The 18,533-nt window shown below is 37.3% G+C and overlaps 1 protein-coding gene and 1 non-coding gene across 2 annotated transcripts in view; one reads left to right on the plus strand and one right to left on the minus strand.

Moving 5' to 3' along the window:
• The window catches only part of LOC135702689 (probable serine/threonine-protein kinase DDB_G0267686), a 140,920-nt gene that overhangs the window by 112,160 nt on the left and 10,227 nt on the right, over window positions 1-18,533 (plus strand). The gene's annotated exons all lie outside the window — the stretch shown is intronic.
• Window positions 14,905-14,978, minus strand: TRNAN-GUU (transfer RNA asparagine (anticodon GUU)). The gene has a single exon. It is a non-coding gene; the product is annotated as a tRNA-Asn (tRNA).

The raw sequence follows: 18,533 nt of genomic DNA on the forward strand, positions 1-18,533 counted from the left end.
TTATAATTTGTGTTCTTTTGGCTGCTTCTTCAACCACAATGATAAAATTTTCAGTTATCAAATCTTGATAACCAGGTATCAGAACTTGTAATCAATGTGGTATTATCCTTTGCTCGGGAAGCCGGTGAACATTTTTCATTGTTTCAACACAAAAGTGAGGTGCTGAATAATTGAAGGCTGTTTTTAACGTCATGGTTCATATTTTAAACTTTCTTTAAATGAGATTCAACAGATCAAGTAACATTTTTACGATTTTAAACAAAATTATCTTTTTCTGAACAATTCACTACATGGATCCACGTTACATTGTCATCTCACGGCAGTAATTTGAGCTTCATACTTGTTCAGCTTTCGTTTTCGTGCTTTTTCTTGTTGATTTTTGTAAAATTCCACAAAAGATTTTCTGTTGATTACAAACAAAGATTAGAAAATTATGTTTGAAATATAGAATACAGAAATACATACATATCAATGTCCACTAGCTCGATATCGAGTTATAGAATCATAGTAAAAATGAATTTCATGGCTACAGCGATGACGATCTCCTATGGAATTGTTGTTATATAGTTCAATAATTCTATGGTCTCTCCAATTTTTTTTTTGTTTATTAATTTATTTGATAAGGCTCAACCGAATTAACTTTACAGAGCCGAGGATTCTTGGTCACTATACAATACATCTTAAAACTATAGTCAAAAGGTACAACACAATAAACACTTTATCTTCCGCTATCCAAAAAGCCTCCTCCATCAGAACTGGAGCCGCTTCCAGTAGTTTCATTGTATGGCAAATTGTTGTACGCCAACGAGGGTCAGAGCGCGTCCATTGCAGCAATGGACGCAAAACGTGGTCAGCACTCACACACTCATCACGAAACGGTTGCTTTCCAAAGTCGACGACGCATCGACCGAAAGAACTGCTGATGAAGAACAATGAGGAGGACCACACAATGGTTGCTGCCGAGAAAACAGACGATCGCGTAGCACACATCGAGAGTGGCCTGCTTTTGTCGACAGCCGAGTGAACACTGTCTCTCCAATATTGAGCTATAGAGAGTTCACTGAGTGTCAAAATTATTTAATTCAATTAAAAAAACACAGTCAAGAGATTTTTGTAAAATGTCCCAAGAGATTTTTGTAAAATGTCCCAACAGATTTTTGATATATTCTAATAATCTTTTTTTAATAATTCAGGAGAGTATTTTAAAATGCCACATAGATTTTTTCGGAGACGAGCCAGCCAACGGCTGAAAGTCTCCTTAATAAAGATATAAAAAACATAGATTTTTTTGTATATTCCATAAAAGTAAAAGAAGATTATTTTTTTTTAATATGCCGCAAGCAAAAATTGTTGAATCTCATTAATGTTTCTAAAAAATATATATATTAAAAAGATACTCACATACAAATTATGAAAATTCACACAAATGATTTTCAAGCCAGCCCACAAGAGTGCTTTCCAAAACACGTCAAGGGAAGTTCAACAAGGTATTTTAGAAAAATCCAACATGGGATATATGTTAAATTCCACAAGGTGTAAAATTCTAAACGGGATTCACGCAAAATTCCCAGAGGGAGTTTTGTAAAATCATTCCACATATTTTCGTACAATACCACCGTTAAATTTCACAAAGGTTTTAAAAATTCACAAGAGAAGTGTTAAAATCTCATATGAATTAAAAATACGGTTAGAAGAATATTTCTGAAATATGACAAAATTCTAAAAATTTCAATTTTTTGACGTAGGATTACGTCTTTCGGCAACATATTGGGCGTGCAATTAAAAACAAAAACCATAATCAACCGCGTTACGAAAAGTGGTCAGGGTTTAAGCACTTATAACTCTGTCAATAGTGGATGGATTTTAATTCTAAACAAGCCAATCGATTGTAAAGTTTCATACGAATCTGCTAAAATGAACACTTTATCAATTTTCAATAAGTCCCTATTGAAAATTACACAAATGTCCAACTGTTGCAATGGTGATCAAAATTATCACCGATTGCCTGCAAAAAGTGGTCTCCCTAACATAGAATATTTATACCGAGCACGTAGTCCTACGTCAAATCTACGGTCGTGTCTTGGATAACTTGGATACAACCTCTTACGTTTTTTTTTTTTAAATAGTTCAGCAGATTTTTCATAAAATCCCATAAATGATTTTCTGTAAATTCCAAAAAATGTTGGAATATTATTTTTGAAGTGTTTCTTTAAATTATTATGGAGATAAAAAAAAAATTTAGAGTTTACGTTGGGACAAAAGATTTTCTGTAAATTCCAATAAATTAAATTTTTGAAAATAATTCAGGAGATTTTTGCAAAATCCCGCAAAATATTTTCTGCAAATTCCATAAAAGGAGAGAAGATTATTGTTGAAATATGCCACGAGTAAACCTTCATGAGAGTTTAAAAAATGATAATTCTCACAAAGAATTTTCGAGACATCCCACAAGAGTGGATTTCAAAACACCACAAGGAAAGTTCAACAAGGGATTTTTGAAAAATCACACATGGGATATTTGTTCAACTCCACAAGGTGTAAGATTCTAAATGGGATTCATGCAAAATTCTACGAGAGAGTTTTTTTTTAAATCATTCTACAGATTTTCGTAAAATCCCACAGGAGAGGGGGTTTAAAAATTGCACAAGAAAAGTGTTTAGTAAAATCTCACATAAAAGAAATAAGGTTAGAAGATTATTTTTAAAATATGCCAAAATTCAAATTCAAAATTCAAAAAAAAAAAAATCGCAGATTTTTAATAAAATCATGCAACAAATTTTCTGTAAATTCCACAAAAGGTTAAAAGATCATTCTTGAAATATGCCCAAAATTCTAATCAATCAAATTTTATAAAAAAATATTCAGGAGAATTTTGTAATTGATTTTTTTTAATTTACAGAAAATCTTTCGTGGGGACGACCATCAGTGTTGATACATTCAATAATATCCATGTAAATATAATGTCTCATGTCCAAATAACTTCGATTTTCGGTCTATTGGTTCATTACTTTAGTACTATATTTTCAAAACATGCCATGCCATCGTAATGTCATTTCATGGCACATTAAACAAAAAGTGTGTATATACTATTATGGGTTAAATAAAGTTGAATTGTAATTAATTAAACTCTAGGTTATTTGAATGTTGTACAACTTTTTATTTCATATATTTTGCATTTCACTATATATTTTATAAACATTATATATATTACATTATATTTAAATTTATATAATAAATAACAAAAATGCTGGGACGGGAGGGAGCATCAGGGCATCATTGAAGTTGTAACTGAACAATGGAGTGGAGTGCCAACCGGAGTCTAGGAGGGAATGTGTACTGTCATTTTAGATAGTTACATTTCACTTCAACAGTTGCAATGAATTTGACGCGCTCTTCTTAAACAAACCATCCAGTGGAAAGCTTAACATGTATTGCGAATTTCATTATTTGTTTTGTTGGACCATATTGTTGGAAGGAGATTCTCTTATTCCCACTGGTTTCGCGTAAGTGTCTCGCTTACGGGCCCACCCAACCCCTTTTGGCCCTTCATACAGCAGTGTGTTGAATTCAGAATGATGACGAAATTTGATCGTGCTGTTGAGTGGAGCCGCATGCAGGGCAAGACCCAAGCTAGGATGGTGGCTACTTACATACATACACATACATACGAAAGATTTTCTGTAAATTAAAATAAATTCAATTCTTAAAAAATAATTCAGGAGTTTTTTTCCAAAATCCCACAAAAGGTTTTCTGTAAATCCCATCAAAGGAGAGAAGATTATTTTAGAAATATGTCACAAGCAAATATTGTTGAATCTCATAAAGGATTTTCATTAAATATAAAATAAATGTTAAAGGGATATCTCACTAATAAATTATGATAACTCTCTCAAAGAATTTTCGAGACAACTCACACGAGCTAGCACACGAGTGTTTCTACAAAGGAAAATGTTAAATCCCACACGAGACGGGACACATGACACACAGGGTGTGTGTAAAATTCAAAAGCGGATTGTTGCAAAATTCTACAAAGAAGTTTTGTAAAACCGTTCTTCAGATTTTCGTAAATTTTGAGATTTTTGTTAATTTTCACAAGGGTTTTAAAAATAGTACAAGAAAAGTGTTTGATAAAATCTCACGTGAAGGCTTTGCAACCGCATCGGATTGAAGTTAGGTTACACATATGATTTTAGCAGGATCGGACGAGGGATATTCGTAGACACTCACAAGGGTTTTTTTTTGTAATATCTCACATATGAAGTTTTGGCATTTCCACAGGGAATTTTCGTGTAAAATCCCAAGAGCAGATTATGAAAAATCCCCAGGGAAATTTTTTAAAATTCCAGAAGGGATTTTTGTTGAATAATCCGAAAAATCCAATTAGGAATATTTTGAAAAATTTCACAAGTGATTGTTGAAGTATCCTTTAATGAATACGGAGCCGAACCAGCCCCAAGCTGCAAGTCTCCCTAATAAAGAAAAACCTAACCTAAACATTTTAAGGAATATTTGTAATCGCCCATGACATGCAACATGCGATTTTTGTAAAATCCATCACCAGGTTTTTGTGAAATCCCTCAAAAGATTTATGTTAAATCTGATGAGTTATTTTTGAATGTTTTTGCAAACGATTAAATATCACTATTTAGCAGTTTTTGGAACCACTTTAGATTAATACACCTCTCGTGATAACAACTGGAGTGCGGTAAAAGTCGGTAGAACTGTTTCAAACACATCGTCGGTACTTGAGCGTGTCGGTGATCATCTCTTTTTGCCAGTGGTGGCGGGGGGAATACCCCTCATCATCCGTCTCCAACAGGGGAGTTTGGTAAAGAGAGATGATCAATTCTATTTGTACCTTCCTAAATTCAAAGTGTTTTTTATGTTACTTCATACGCGAAGTTAACGATTTTCAGAGTTGGTTGGAAATGCTAACATGAAGCTTTAGTGTGATGATTTATTAGCTAGAGAATGATCTTTAGAAGAGGGTAGGTGGATAGTTCCGTTAGAGTACGGCAGTATGAAAATTGAATAGAAGTTGAAAATGAGCGAAGGGCCATTAAAGCGACAGTTTTCAAGATAGACGCACATTTTTGCCTAGCCCGTACGATGAACGCGGGGACTTGAAGTATGTCTCCAAGTCCACAGGCCTGTGTGAAAACGCCATTTTAGCAACCATACACCATTTTGGGGATTTCAGCGCTTGTTAAGCTTTTTGGCTATTCTAGGTCAGTTTTGGAGTTAATAGGGCAATTGTTTAGGGCTTAGATCCATTTTATCGTTATAAGGCAATTTTAGGCATGTTAATGGCTCATTTTGTCGGTTAGATGTCTTTTATGTAGTTGAAGATGCTAATTTCAAATAACAGACTAAAGCGGTAATATTTATACTATAGATGAGGAGATAAAAGTTTAGAGTTGATAGTTCCGTTAGAGTGCGGCAGTGTGAAAATTGTATATAGAGAGTAGAAAGCGAGCAAGGACAACTTTGAGGAAGGTACAAATCGGGTTGATCATCTCTCTTTACCAAACTCCCCCGTTGGAGAGAGATGGTAAGGGGTACTATTATCGTCAGGGGGTAACGAACATCCTTGAGAGCTCAATTTTGGCATGTGAATACATTGTGTTTCAGAGCATCTATTGGCCAAATTTGAGTGATCTAAGAATTTGTTTACCGCCCTGACGATAATAGGTTAAGGTATTGCCAAAGCCAACATTTCCCCTATATGAGACCATTTTTGAGTTTTCAAATACATTGTGAAGCTTTTTTTTTGTCGATTCTTGATTATTTTTGGTGTCATGGGGACATTTTGCCTCTACAATATTGGTGGGTTGCGAGTTTATGGAATTTCTCAAAATGTGTCACAATCAACGGTTATGATCCGCTGTATAAAACAATTTTTTCAGCAACTGATAATGGATATTGCTAAAATTATATAAGGGTCCACACCCAAAACGGCGTAGCATTTAAAGAAGTAGAAGGTCTTCAAATGCTGCAACCACCCATTAAGTATATGAAAATACGTTGTGGTGTCTTAAACTGGTCTGAAATATGCTACGATGTTTATATATGCCTTGCCTCCAATGGGGTTAATAAAAAAATTTCAAATTAATTTTTGCAAAGTAACGTTAAGGTTTTTTTTTGTGAAGTCCCACTAGTGATTTTTTTTAAAATCCCATAAATAATTTCTGTACAATCTCACCTAGGACCAGAGGCGTCCTGAGAACTCACGACCACTGTATGTGTTTCTGCAAATGTCTAGTAGAAGAATTCGTCTTATGACTTCTTTTTTAGTTTTTGTTAGTTTAGTCCCCTCAACTCGATGAGTCTTATCGTCGCCCGTCGTTGATGAAACAACGAAGCCCCACCACAAGCTCCTCCCCTGAAAATATCCTTTGACAATGTATCCCTTTAATCTCGGAGTACTCGGCCCAATTCCTACTAAACCTAGAATTAAGTAAAATTTTGTTGCGAAACAATGAATTATCGGCTCCGGAAAGCTACCACTATTGAGTCAAAAATTTCACTCAGGAATTTTGATAAAATGTTTACAATTTGTGGGTGAAGTTTTTTAAAACTACAACGTGGATTGTTTTGCAAAATTTCACAAGGGTTTTGTACTTATGGACGCCATCATTCATTAGGAATTGTGGACAGTTCCTCAGAGGATTTATTTTTAAATTTAGCTAAGAATTCTTGGTAAATCTAGTTCAGGTTGTTCATAAAGTAAATCGACAGCTATGGGAAGTAGATTTTGTTTGGACGATCTAAAATCTATCAAAAAATAACTACATAGTTTATGGAAACACCCTTATCAATTTGTGCGTCTTGAGTTAGATTCAAAATAGAGCTTTTGTTAAATTCTAACTGAAGTTTTTGAAAAATAACTCGAATTTTTTGTAAAATTCCACAAATGAGATTAAAAGAAAAACTCACAACTGAAGTTTTTTGAATAATCATTTAGAATTTTTGTTAAATTCCACAAATGAGATTTAGAGATTTATGCAAAATCTTTCAAAGGGGTTATCTACGAGATATGTTGGTGACTGTCACGTGGTTTATGGACAGCTGCAAAGTTTTTTTCTGGTTGATGTTGGCACTTAATGTTCGGTAAAAACCCACAAGGCACTTTCGTTCTGTAAAATCCGATATTTTTTTAGAGGTTTTAAAATTTAACTCCAGAGCCCAAATGGGAAATTCTCACAGGTCTTTTGAATTATATTTGATAACATTTCAGGACGAATGCTTAACACTAGAAACTGAAACCATGGAAGTCAGCTTCAGAAGCCTTACGAGCCAGTATCAAAGGCTTCAAGCACTGATTCTTGATATGTCTTTGGTCGAATACAGAGCCCATTTTCATTGTGCGTCAGCAATACAAATTTGCAATAACTGCAGTGGTCCTTCTGATTATAATGTTGCCCTTCATTTCCAACATCCAATAGCACAAGTAAAATTTCAACTGTAGATCAACCCTACCAAAAGTTATGAAAAGTTCCCCCCAAGTGCACAAACTAGGCCATTAGACGAGAGCAGTAAGGCAAACCGAATCCACTCAAAGTGAACGCGCGCTGGCATCATCGCATTATTGCATCGAAAGCCAAAGTCGTTAGACAGCAGCAGCAGCAGTAGCATCTAGGAAAGGAAGGAAGCAACGATCTCGCTTGACTCCGACTGCAGCGAAAGGAAAATTGCATATCTGCAGCAACAGCAGCAGCAGCAGCAGCAACAACAACAACAACAGTTGCATGTGTGTCGGTGTCAACCACTTCCAAGACCTGCACTGCAGCGTCTTCTTCTTCATCGTCATCGAACCTCGAACGCAGGAACGAGTTTGGAGAACTTGAAAACAAAAGAAGGGGTTGAGGGTTGGGGGAGATCTAGGTGTAATTGCAGCCAGTTCGCTCATCTTCTACTTTTTCTCGCTGCGCCCCGTTAGTTATACAGAAGCAATCTTCTGGTTTCGCTACTTGCATGTGATGTTTATTTATTCGAAGCAAGTTGCACAGGTTATTTTTTCACTTTTCATCACACGCACTTGAATGCTTGCCGTGCTGCTGCGAGTGCATTGCGTCGATTTTACACAACGGGGAATGGGAAAGGGTGCGACGGAACATGATTTTCCAGCTACTCATCGCTTTGGCTCACGACGACGACGACGACGGCCGTTGCTATGTTTGTCGCATCCGGTCGTCGTCGCTTCTTGAGAGCTATTAAAAGTCCGATGGGCTCGCTGCACGATTCATCGATGATTGGGTTGACCGGCGGATGGGAGTGAGTGAGTGGGGGATAGGATTGGAGGAAGATTGCGTGATAGTCGTTGCAAAAGGGTTGTTTTCAATTCAAACCGTTTCCCGAGAGGTCTTTGTTCGGATTTCACAGGAAACCATCAACTCTGGTCCGGCAGAGGAAAGGATGTTACAACACCTGACGGAATCATATTTATCTGGAAATCTTCATGATGAATGTTGTTTTCTTATCACGAACCAGCCTTGAACTTGGAGCATCAGAATTTCGTGATTCTGTCATTACGGTTCCGGTTCATCGAATCATCAGTGTCAGTCAATTTTGAAATGCTCGAGAGATGCAAAATTGCATTCTCCCTCTCTCGCTGGGTGCAAACTTCCTTCCTTGCTCTGACTGACTGACAGACTGACTGCACATCATCACATCGCACGAGGCAAAGTAGAGTGACGTCTTTCGCAAAGTGTGCAACGGACGGAAAACGTGGTGTTAGTTCCTTGACGGAATGAGGCCGACTCGGTACTCGGCTGCACGGGATGCTATTTAGCTGGGAGAGTGAGTTAGAACCTTGACTCTGATCTAATAAAGTGGATCGCACTGCACTGCACGGCACCGTGGTGCACCTATTTTCAGACCACAAGACTTCCCGTAGTCGTAGTAGAGTCCATCAATTTTCTAAGGCGATGCAAGTGACGGTGGTGGTGGTGGTGGTGGTGAGGAATTAATCAGCAAGCAACCGCTCTCGCTTTGCTGGAGATGAGATTTATTTATAGGGAGAGATAATTTTAGCGTCCAATGAGGGCAGGAAGTGCGTGTAGTGTTGCGCGACAGTCGCTTTTGATTAATATGACATTTAGACTGCTTATTCCACTAAATGTACCTACTCGGTGAGTGCGTTTCAAGTTTATGAGTTCAAAAGCGAGCTATTTTCTGTTTTGGGCGGTGCTGAGATTGAATTACCATTGAATTATGCTTTTCCGGAAGAGTGAGTCACTGGCCATAGATGTGATGGGAAGTACCCGTAGGTTCATGTATGAGATCTCAAATTGTGGTCTATTTTCTCACAAATTGTTTCCTGTCATGAAAGAATGCATGATTTTTGGACCATCCAGACTAATTTTTTACGCTAATTTTCAATAGTTAAAAAATAAATTAATATTTGGGGGGTCTAGAAATAAATCCGACCTCAGTAACCAAAAAGCCCACAAATTATAATTTTTGCCATACAAGGCTTATATGGGCCTTCAAGCTTTATATTAGCCTTTATCATTGTATATTATATTGCAAAAATGTGAATTAGTGGGCTATTTGGTTACTTCGGTAGATGATGGCAAATTAATTTTAGACCTGGATTTCATCTGAGACTCGGTAGGAATATATTCTGAACCAAATGTAAGGAATGATTTCGATTAATCGTATCTACGAAATAACTTCAAACAATTCTGACTATTCACTGATACTAAGCACCGGCCTAAAGGAGAAGGCTTCTTAACTCGCCGTGTTGTTCTTCGGAATGGACACAACAAAGCTTTGTTTCGAGAGGTCCGGATACGAGTCAGTGAGCCATAGATCGTTGAAGAGAGCGATTTCTGAAGGTATCAGAAGTTTGCAGAATTATTTTTAGATTTTCTTCAAAATTCCCTAAACTTTTTCAAAGTTCCTTACACTTACAGGGGTTACTCAAAATAACTAGGATAGGCAAATTTTCGGTCAACTTTGGAGTGTTGTAACTTCGTCAAATATGATCCGATTTTAAATCTTCCAAGAGAATTTGACTGGAAAACTAATATTGTTCTACGGTGTAGCCACGAAAATAATCCTGGTCACCGGATACCGGAGATATTTCAGGATTCCGGAGGGCTTGTCTAACTTGCTAAATTTTTGGTGAAATTTTATATATGATGCTGGTTAAATATATATATTTTTAGTGAATACAACAAAAGAAGAACCATTTCTAAAGCGAATCATATGCCAAGAACTAAAATCGGCCTATAATCAACCGAGATATGGCCATTTCCCTGGAATCGGTTCTGGTGGAGGGTTCTGAATGCGGGCAGATCATTTAATCACTCAAATCATGCCGTGTGATAGCTCTTTCTTCATTGTTTCTCGTCAATAGACTTTCGATAAACTTTAAATGCATCATTGACCACATTGGCCACTCTCGGAACATCCAGTATGCCCCCGGGGGAACCTGGAACGGGGGACAATTGCATTTTTACACCAAAACATGCCGTGTTACGGCTCATTCTTCATGGTTTTTCAAGAATAGGCTTTCCATAAACTTCAAATGAATCATTGACCACATTGGCCGCTCTTGGAATCACGGGATTCCCCCGAGGGATCCTGTAGCAGGGGACAATTGCGTTTTTACACCAATATATGCCGTACGACAGCTTTTTCTGGAAGCTTTTCTATGAATAGGCTTTTGATAGACTTTAAATGGATTAGTGACCACATTGGCCACTCTCGGAACATCCAGTATGCCCCCGGGGGAACCTGGAGCAGAGGACAATTGCATTTTTACACCAAAACATGCCGTGTGACGGCTCATTCTTCATGGTTTTTCATGAATAGGCATTCATTAAACTTCAAATGGATCAGTGACCACATTGGCAGCTCTCGGAATCACGGGATGCTCCCGGGGGAACCTGTAGTAGGGGGTAATTGCGTTTTTACTCAAAAACATGCCGTGCGACAGCTCTTTCTTCATGGATTTCTATAGAATTGAAGTGGATCATTGACCACATTGACCTTTCCGGAGTCACTGGAATGCCCTGGGGGGGAACCTGTAGTAGGATGCAATCACATTTTTCCACAAAACAATGCCATTGGGGAGCTCATTCTGGAACCAGCAGATGCCCCAGGATAACATGTAAGAGGAAAATTGTATTTTCACTGCACAATGCCGTTCGACAGCTCGAACTATCTGAAGTCTTGAAATGGACCATTGACTACTAGCAGTGGATAGGGAGATTAGGTCCTTAAACTCTGTTGTTGTAGACCAATAAAAGTCTCTCTCTTGTATTAATGTAAGGTGTAGCAAGAGCACAACAACAACTCTTTAATGAACAAAATGACTGTCGACGTCAGCTCTGGAGGTGTTCGCCAGCACTTTTGTGCTCGCTAGTGACCATCAGTTAGTGTCATTTCCTGCATTTCAAATAAACAGAAGTGACAGTGCGAATAAACCGTTCTTATTTGAAAAGTTGCGCTTTTAATCTGGGTTCCAAAGCTATTTGATATTTGCAAAGCTATGTAGGGGAAATGACGGCTTCGGCATGACAGACCATTTTCGGCAACACTATTTTCACTGGATTTTCTTACGAAAAAACTTCGCTGAATGCATGCAAACGATTCTTTATGAATTCAATTTGACTATATTTTTACCACTGAGAAAAAGCAATTTAGCAGGGTTTTCTGGAAATGAAACAAACGCACTACAAATTGTAGCTGATTTCGAGTTGCCGATAATAGAACAGCAGATTTACACGCAGTTCAAATGGAACGGTTGCCGAAGAAAAACTGGTTGCCGACAATACTCGCTCTCACTAGAGAAGATTGGAGCTTTGTAAAAGCGTTTCAAACCAGTTTTTGACAATTCTTTCGACTGAAATTGTTAGAGCAGCTGGCAGCAAAAGATTGTAAACAAACCAATACTGCATATGTGTGCGTTACATATAGAAAAAGGCTATAGAAAGAAGGTCGCTGCTTAGGTTGCCGAGAATACGTAAATTCCCCTATTATTAATGAATTATTATTTATAAATTAAGAATGTCATTTAAAATTGTACGAAAATGTTATAATGGAACCGTCTAATATGATGTTGGACCACCATTTGCTTCAATAAAAGCTTGGATTCGTCTGGGAATTGATTCATAATGTTTTTGGATGGTTTCTAGTGGAATGTTGTATCATTCTTGGATCAGACGATGTTCAAGCGTTTTCAACGACGATGGAGGAGGAAAAACGCTTCGAATACGAGCTTACAACGTCGACCAAAGTGGCTCAATTATATTTAAATCCGGCGACTGTGCTGGCCATAGCAGGTGTGTAAAGTCCTCGTCGTGTTCCGCACTACAGGTTCCCCCCAGGGCATTCCAGTCAATGTGGTCATCCCAGGAAAGGTCAATGTGGTCAATGATCCACTTCAATTCTATCGAAAGCATATTCATGAAAATCCATGAAGAAAGAGCTGGTTGTGGTTTTTGAAATTACGCCCCCAATGTAGCCTTCAAGAACATGGTATGTTTGATTTAAACATATCTAGATAGAGCTGAAATTAGGCGTAGCAGCTTTTGAAAACAATGACTTCTTCGACTTCGATGATTTTTAGGAATGCAAGGTACGCCCACGCAAACCAACATTACCGTCGGGCAGGGGAAGTCTTACCTTACCTGATGGTGATGTTGATTTGCGTGGACGAGCCTAGACTTTCAAGACTTCATCGAAAGAAGTAATTGTTTACAAAAACTGTTACGCCCTAATTCCAACTCTATCTTGATATGGGAACTGACATCCGATTGATGACCTTGACAAATGTCCAAAAAATACTCTTTTTCAAATTTATGGTGGTCCTGAAAAGCACCGTTGTGTCGTGATGGTTGATGGTTGAGTAATGCTGAGCTACTACTTCCTCCTTCTATGGATGCTCATGTGGGCTGCAGCTCGCTGCTTGCAGGCAGCCTTTCTTTGTGTACTGGAGAACAATGTTCAACGCTACACGCCGAAAGCACTGCTGCTGCTGCTGATGCCGACTACCAGACACCACCACACACGGTGATTGGAACTGAATCCGATCAGCGGTTGAGGTCAGCCTTGATAGCTAGCTGCTTGCGGGGAGCCTATCGTTGTGTACTGGATTGAATAAACATCGTTAGGTGAGACCGGATGGAATTCAACTTTGAAATCTATGTTAGGGAAATCGCTTTTCGCTGGAAATTGGTGATAATTTTAGTTATCATAGCATCAGTTGCACATTCGTGCAATTTTCAATAGTGACATTATGAAAAATGATAAAGTCTTGAATTTAACAGATGCGTAGAAATGTTTTTGACCGATTGGTGAAAAAGAAGAAGGGTCTGTGCCTAGGGACACGAACGGAAGCTAGACGTAGGACCGCTAGTGGATGGAACAAATATGTTGATCATTTAGGCTCTTTCCGTTTTTGAATTGGTGGCCCTGAAAAGATACCAATCACTCAAAAAAAAAATCAAGATTCAGGATTTCGAGGTCTTTTAAATAGATTAATTCTTTAGAAAGCAAACTTAAGCCATTCTTCAAGATTCTTAACCATGAGTTTGTTCATAGTCACTTTCTGAACATCAAAGTATATTTACGACGATCCGCAATAAGATCATACTACATAATTTATACAGATTTATGTCAGCCAGAAACAGATTAAAAAGATTTTTTTACGGTGAAAATACAGATTGAAATTGGAAATAATGTGGCAGCACTGCGTCGTCTTTGGATTGGTGCGATGCGTGCTGTTACACTCATACGTGGTGTCCGACGCTTATCCGTCCGTTGCTCGAAAGCAAATGACGAAGAAAACGATTTGGCAAGCATTTTTACTATCGCTGCTTTTCTCCTCCCTTGCATTCATTGTTGAAAGGGTGAGCGATCAACCGAGCATCGAGCTCGCTCTTGTGAGCATGCGCAATGTGTCGTTTGTTCGATTTGCGCTCTATCGTTGCGTCCGTGTTTGAGATTTCTCGTTACATGTATGAATTTTGATTTTTTTAATGTGACCCCCAGTATAGACATTAAAGACGTAGTCCTACGTCGAAAATTATTTAAATTGGTCCAGGGACAGCTGAGGTTATTAACGTTCAAAATATTTCATAATTTTGTTAAATGTTCCATTTTGGGTGTTCACAAAGTGTACCCCCATAAAGAAATTTTGACGTAGTCCTACGTCAAAATGCAACAGTAATTCAACGAATATTTATGCTTGAAAATGTACCATACTTACTTAAGTATTCTTCAGGGGCTTCCATCATAATTAATTACTGGTCAGATGATCACGAAATTTTGTTTATTCTAGATTGCATTTGTTACCTTCGGATGAAAGTCTCTTTAATAAAGAAATCAATCAATCAATTGTTACTTCATATTACTTTTGATTACTGTGATTACATAAGGAATTCAAATTTGGCAGATGATTCTAAATAAAGACTACAGTCAAGTCTCGTTATAGCGAAAATAAATGATTGGTAGTAATACTTTCTAAATTCGGTTTTGCTGAAATTCTTTTTTACTCTGGTGCAAGGTAATGATTAATTTTTTTTGATTGACATGCCAATGTTTCAAAGCTATAGCGTGTGTTGTTATAATTTTTGTCATAAAATCCTTCATTGGGAGACTGCAAACCATTACTGTAATTCTTCATTTTATTCAAGTAATCGTAGTAATCCCAGTTATCGACAGTAAGCAAAGTAATCTAAAAGTAACAAAATAATTTAATTGAATGTATAATAATCGCATTCGTGGTAATTTAACTGACCGGTAATACATGTTGGTAGAAACCCCTCGGGTCTTCTGCAATGCTGCCTGTTACGTCGAAAGTATATTCATCTGCGACATACTGATAATTTGTATCCAAACGCACGATATCGTGTTCATGTTAGGACCCAAAAAGCAGTGGAAAAAATATTCCGCCCCCGGGTGGACTCGAACCACCAACCTTTCGGTTAACAGCCGAACGCGCTAACCGATTGCGCCACGAAGGCCGATGAGCGAGTCGCAACATTATAATCATTTTCCACAACGTTGTGAATCATTGTAAATGATTCAATCGTTACAAATTCAGCGAGTAAAAGTTGATTAAATAATGAATACAATCCTAATATGTTGAGTCATAGCCTCTATTAAAAATTCACATGTGCTTCGAAAGCAATTCATTTTTGTTTTACAAAACCAAGCATATCAATCTCATCGGCCGTTCAATAGACAAACAAAAAATCGTCCATTCAGCAACACAAAACAAAACAAGCCACCAAATCTACGACTTGTGCCAATAAATTCGGCAGCGCAATTCAAAATTTGACCGTCGATCACGAACGAATGCCTGCACTGGGCTGGAAAGCTTACGACACGGAATTGGGCGAAGCGAATTTCCTTGTCTCTGGTCAACATCAAGAGTGACCCAATGGAGCCATCATTCACCTTCGACTTCTCGCTTATTTATCACCCAATCAAAAGGGTCAGATAAGACCCCCGGTTTTTCGTCCCACTCAAGCCGTATTGTGTGTGTGTGTGTGTGTGTGTAGAGCTACTACGACGACAGGTAAGTATTATGCAATCGACCTGCGCGCCGCACATGGCGTGAATTAAAGTGCTCCAGTTGGCAAGTCGTCGTCGTACGAGCGCGAGCGGAAAGTAAATAAACAATAAATTTCAGTCAAGGTCCCAAAAAAAATACGTACAACGAGTGCCGGTGCCAGTTTTATGTATTATGTGATTGGAATTGATCGAAAACGGGTTATTCTTTTTTGGACCCCCGTTTCGCGGCCGGACGAATGAACGTCTCTCTCTCGAGAAAGGAAAGGGAAATGCGCATGCATTATATTGTAGTTTGGGCTGCTTCACACGATTTAGGTTTAATAATGCAGCTTATAGCTAATATGAGTGTGCACCGGTTAAGTGGCTGATGGGAAAAAAGAGGAGGGCCGGAGAGCACTGCCACAGAATAAACCGCTGATAGAGTGTGGCAAATTGAAAGGTTTGACTATCGATAGCAATCGGAAGGTCACAGTCGAGTTAGATTATCTCCCGTTTATAGTTTTTAATAATAATTGGCGACTGAGTCTAAGCATATTATGTATACGAGAGTCTGAGAGAGAGAGAGCGAGAGGAGTGGAAAACCTATTGCAGTTGTGATGGCGCTTTTGGTATCGGTTAGGTCAGGATTGAGAAAATTTCAAATGATTTTGCATTAATTCGAGCGGAATCAGTTTAATATTCAAATGAAGTTCGACCCGTTGCTGCTAATTAGATGAAATACGCTCGAGCTTGTTAATTATGGAGATTTGAACGCATGGACGAAGCGAGTGGATTATTTAACACTTTTAACCCGTTCAATATATTGTTTGAAGTTGGAATTGGGTCAGCGTCGTCTACCGGTTGAAAACTGAAGAAATGAGAGTACCACGGTTAAATAAAGAGGGGTTGAGAAAGATTATACCTTTTTGATATGATTTACTCAAAATTTCATATCCTGAAGGCTTATTATATAATTTTACATTAACCTTCTTCTTGTGTTTTTCTACGCTTCTGTAACGGACGTTTTGCTGGATCACAACTTTATAGAGCTTGCTATGCCAACCAATGTATGGATTTGAAAATTTTGTACATAGGCGGCTTCAGGCGTTATACAAAGGGGAAGGTGCACATGCTCAATGGAAGTGATCCATTTGAGTTATGATTGAATTTTTACTTACTTAGGTATATCGTAACTTGTTTTAAATCACAGATTTCCAAAAACTTCAATGTCCTAGAGTATCGAGTTTTTTTTATGGAAACCAATATATTGGATTTTTTCAAGTGTAACAATCATAAAATATTTCGATGTTTAAGAGATTTGATTTATGTGAAATTAGCAATGTTGAATCGTACAGCATTTTGAATATTCTTAAAGGTTTGAATGTTAAAACATACCAGAATCTTAAAAAAAAATCACATTCTAAGATCTTGGAAACCCTCCTATGTATGAAAAAGGAATAATAATCCGAAGACTCGGAATCTTGTTTCATTTCAAATTTTGATTTTTTTTTGCATTGTTGATTCTTGAAATTATTCAAATACCTTGGAACCCTTCATCGAGATTCATTTGATTTTATTCAAGAATTTTGATACAACCATCTATGAATTTACTCTATGAAATCCGTCTGGAGACTGTTTGTCACTCTGGTATTCCCTTAGTTTTTTTTCACAATAGTGTAGGAATTCTCTTCTCTTGAAATTCACTCTTAAATTTATTTTAAATTTATAACCAATTTTGTATTAACTCCGGTAACCTCATATAATTCTCGTTTGAGTTGCTTTGACATTCTGCTAGGAATTGTATAAGAATACTCCACAATACTTGTTTGGACACTCGCCTGCGAACCCACCTCAGAGTTACTACAATCGAATAATCATGAGAATCGCTCTTGAATTTTATGAAAAACTATTTTGAAATTCACATTAAACTTCAATGAAGTTCTCCCTTGAATTTCTTTAGAATCATAAATCTCATAATTATTATGGAATTCTAGACTGAATAACCTTTTTTTTATGTGAAATTCTATTCACTAGATCTCTTTAAAACTCGGTGATTTGATTTCACAAGTAATTGAATAGACGTAAATTATAAAAAAGCATGTAATCTTATTTAAATTTGATAGCATTTTAGTTTAAATTTAAATTTCACTGAAAACACTTTAATTTTCCGCGTCACATTCAATCTTCATAATTACCAAAAAACTACGAAGCTATTGATACGTAAGTTTCCGTTCCAGCGTGGTACGTAAGATTCAAGCATTCAAAAAGGATCTGCGCTTTCGAATCTTGACCGTGATTGAAAGAGCCATCCATGCCAACTGTGCCAAAATTTTGATTTGGAATATTTGGAATCATCCGAAAAAAATATAATAAAATAAATTTTTAATCCAAACCTCAAAATGACACACGATTACATGACAATTGAATTTGTAATTTTGCAAACTGATCCAAAAGTACGTTATAATATGATGTGGTATTTTTGATACATGCAGTAAAACGTAAAATAACAGATTTTCTGCATGACCCTGATTTTTCACGTTTAGTTGCGCGATATTTGCAAGTTATAGAAAAGATCGTGATTGAGCATAATGTGTTTACACAAACTAGCATCCAGAAAAGACTCAGGCAAATCAAAAATTACACTCTGCGCTTTTGCCAGTAACATCCTATGGCTAGCCTTCCCTACTAACATGATTCCTTAATTCCCGTGACATTTATAAAAGACAATTTAATTCGTTCAGGCTGGGTTTATTGATATGTTTTTTCAGCCCTTCTATGATGTAAAATCTGTGGATTTATATTATAATGATTAACTTTTTCAGCCTTCGTTCAGGCTAGATCTATTGAGTTGCATTATTTAAGTTTATGTTCAGCTCTTCGATGATGGAACATCGTTAGATTCACTTATTACTTATAATAATAATGTCTCGAGTTCGGCTTGCTTGATGGCTGCCACTTTTGCTTACTGAATAGAAGATCGTCTATTTAAGACATGTTGATCGGCAATCCATATCGAATCCTTC

This window comes from Ochlerotatus camptorhynchus, unplaced genomic scaffold (assembly GCF_037179485.1).
Source record: "Ochlerotatus camptorhynchus isolate MF236.1 unplaced genomic scaffold, CSIRO-AGI_Acam_v1.1 ptg000196l, whole genome shotgun sequence".
NCBI lineage: Eukaryota > Metazoa > Arthropoda > Insecta > Diptera > Culicidae > Ochlerotatus > Ochlerotatus camptorhynchus.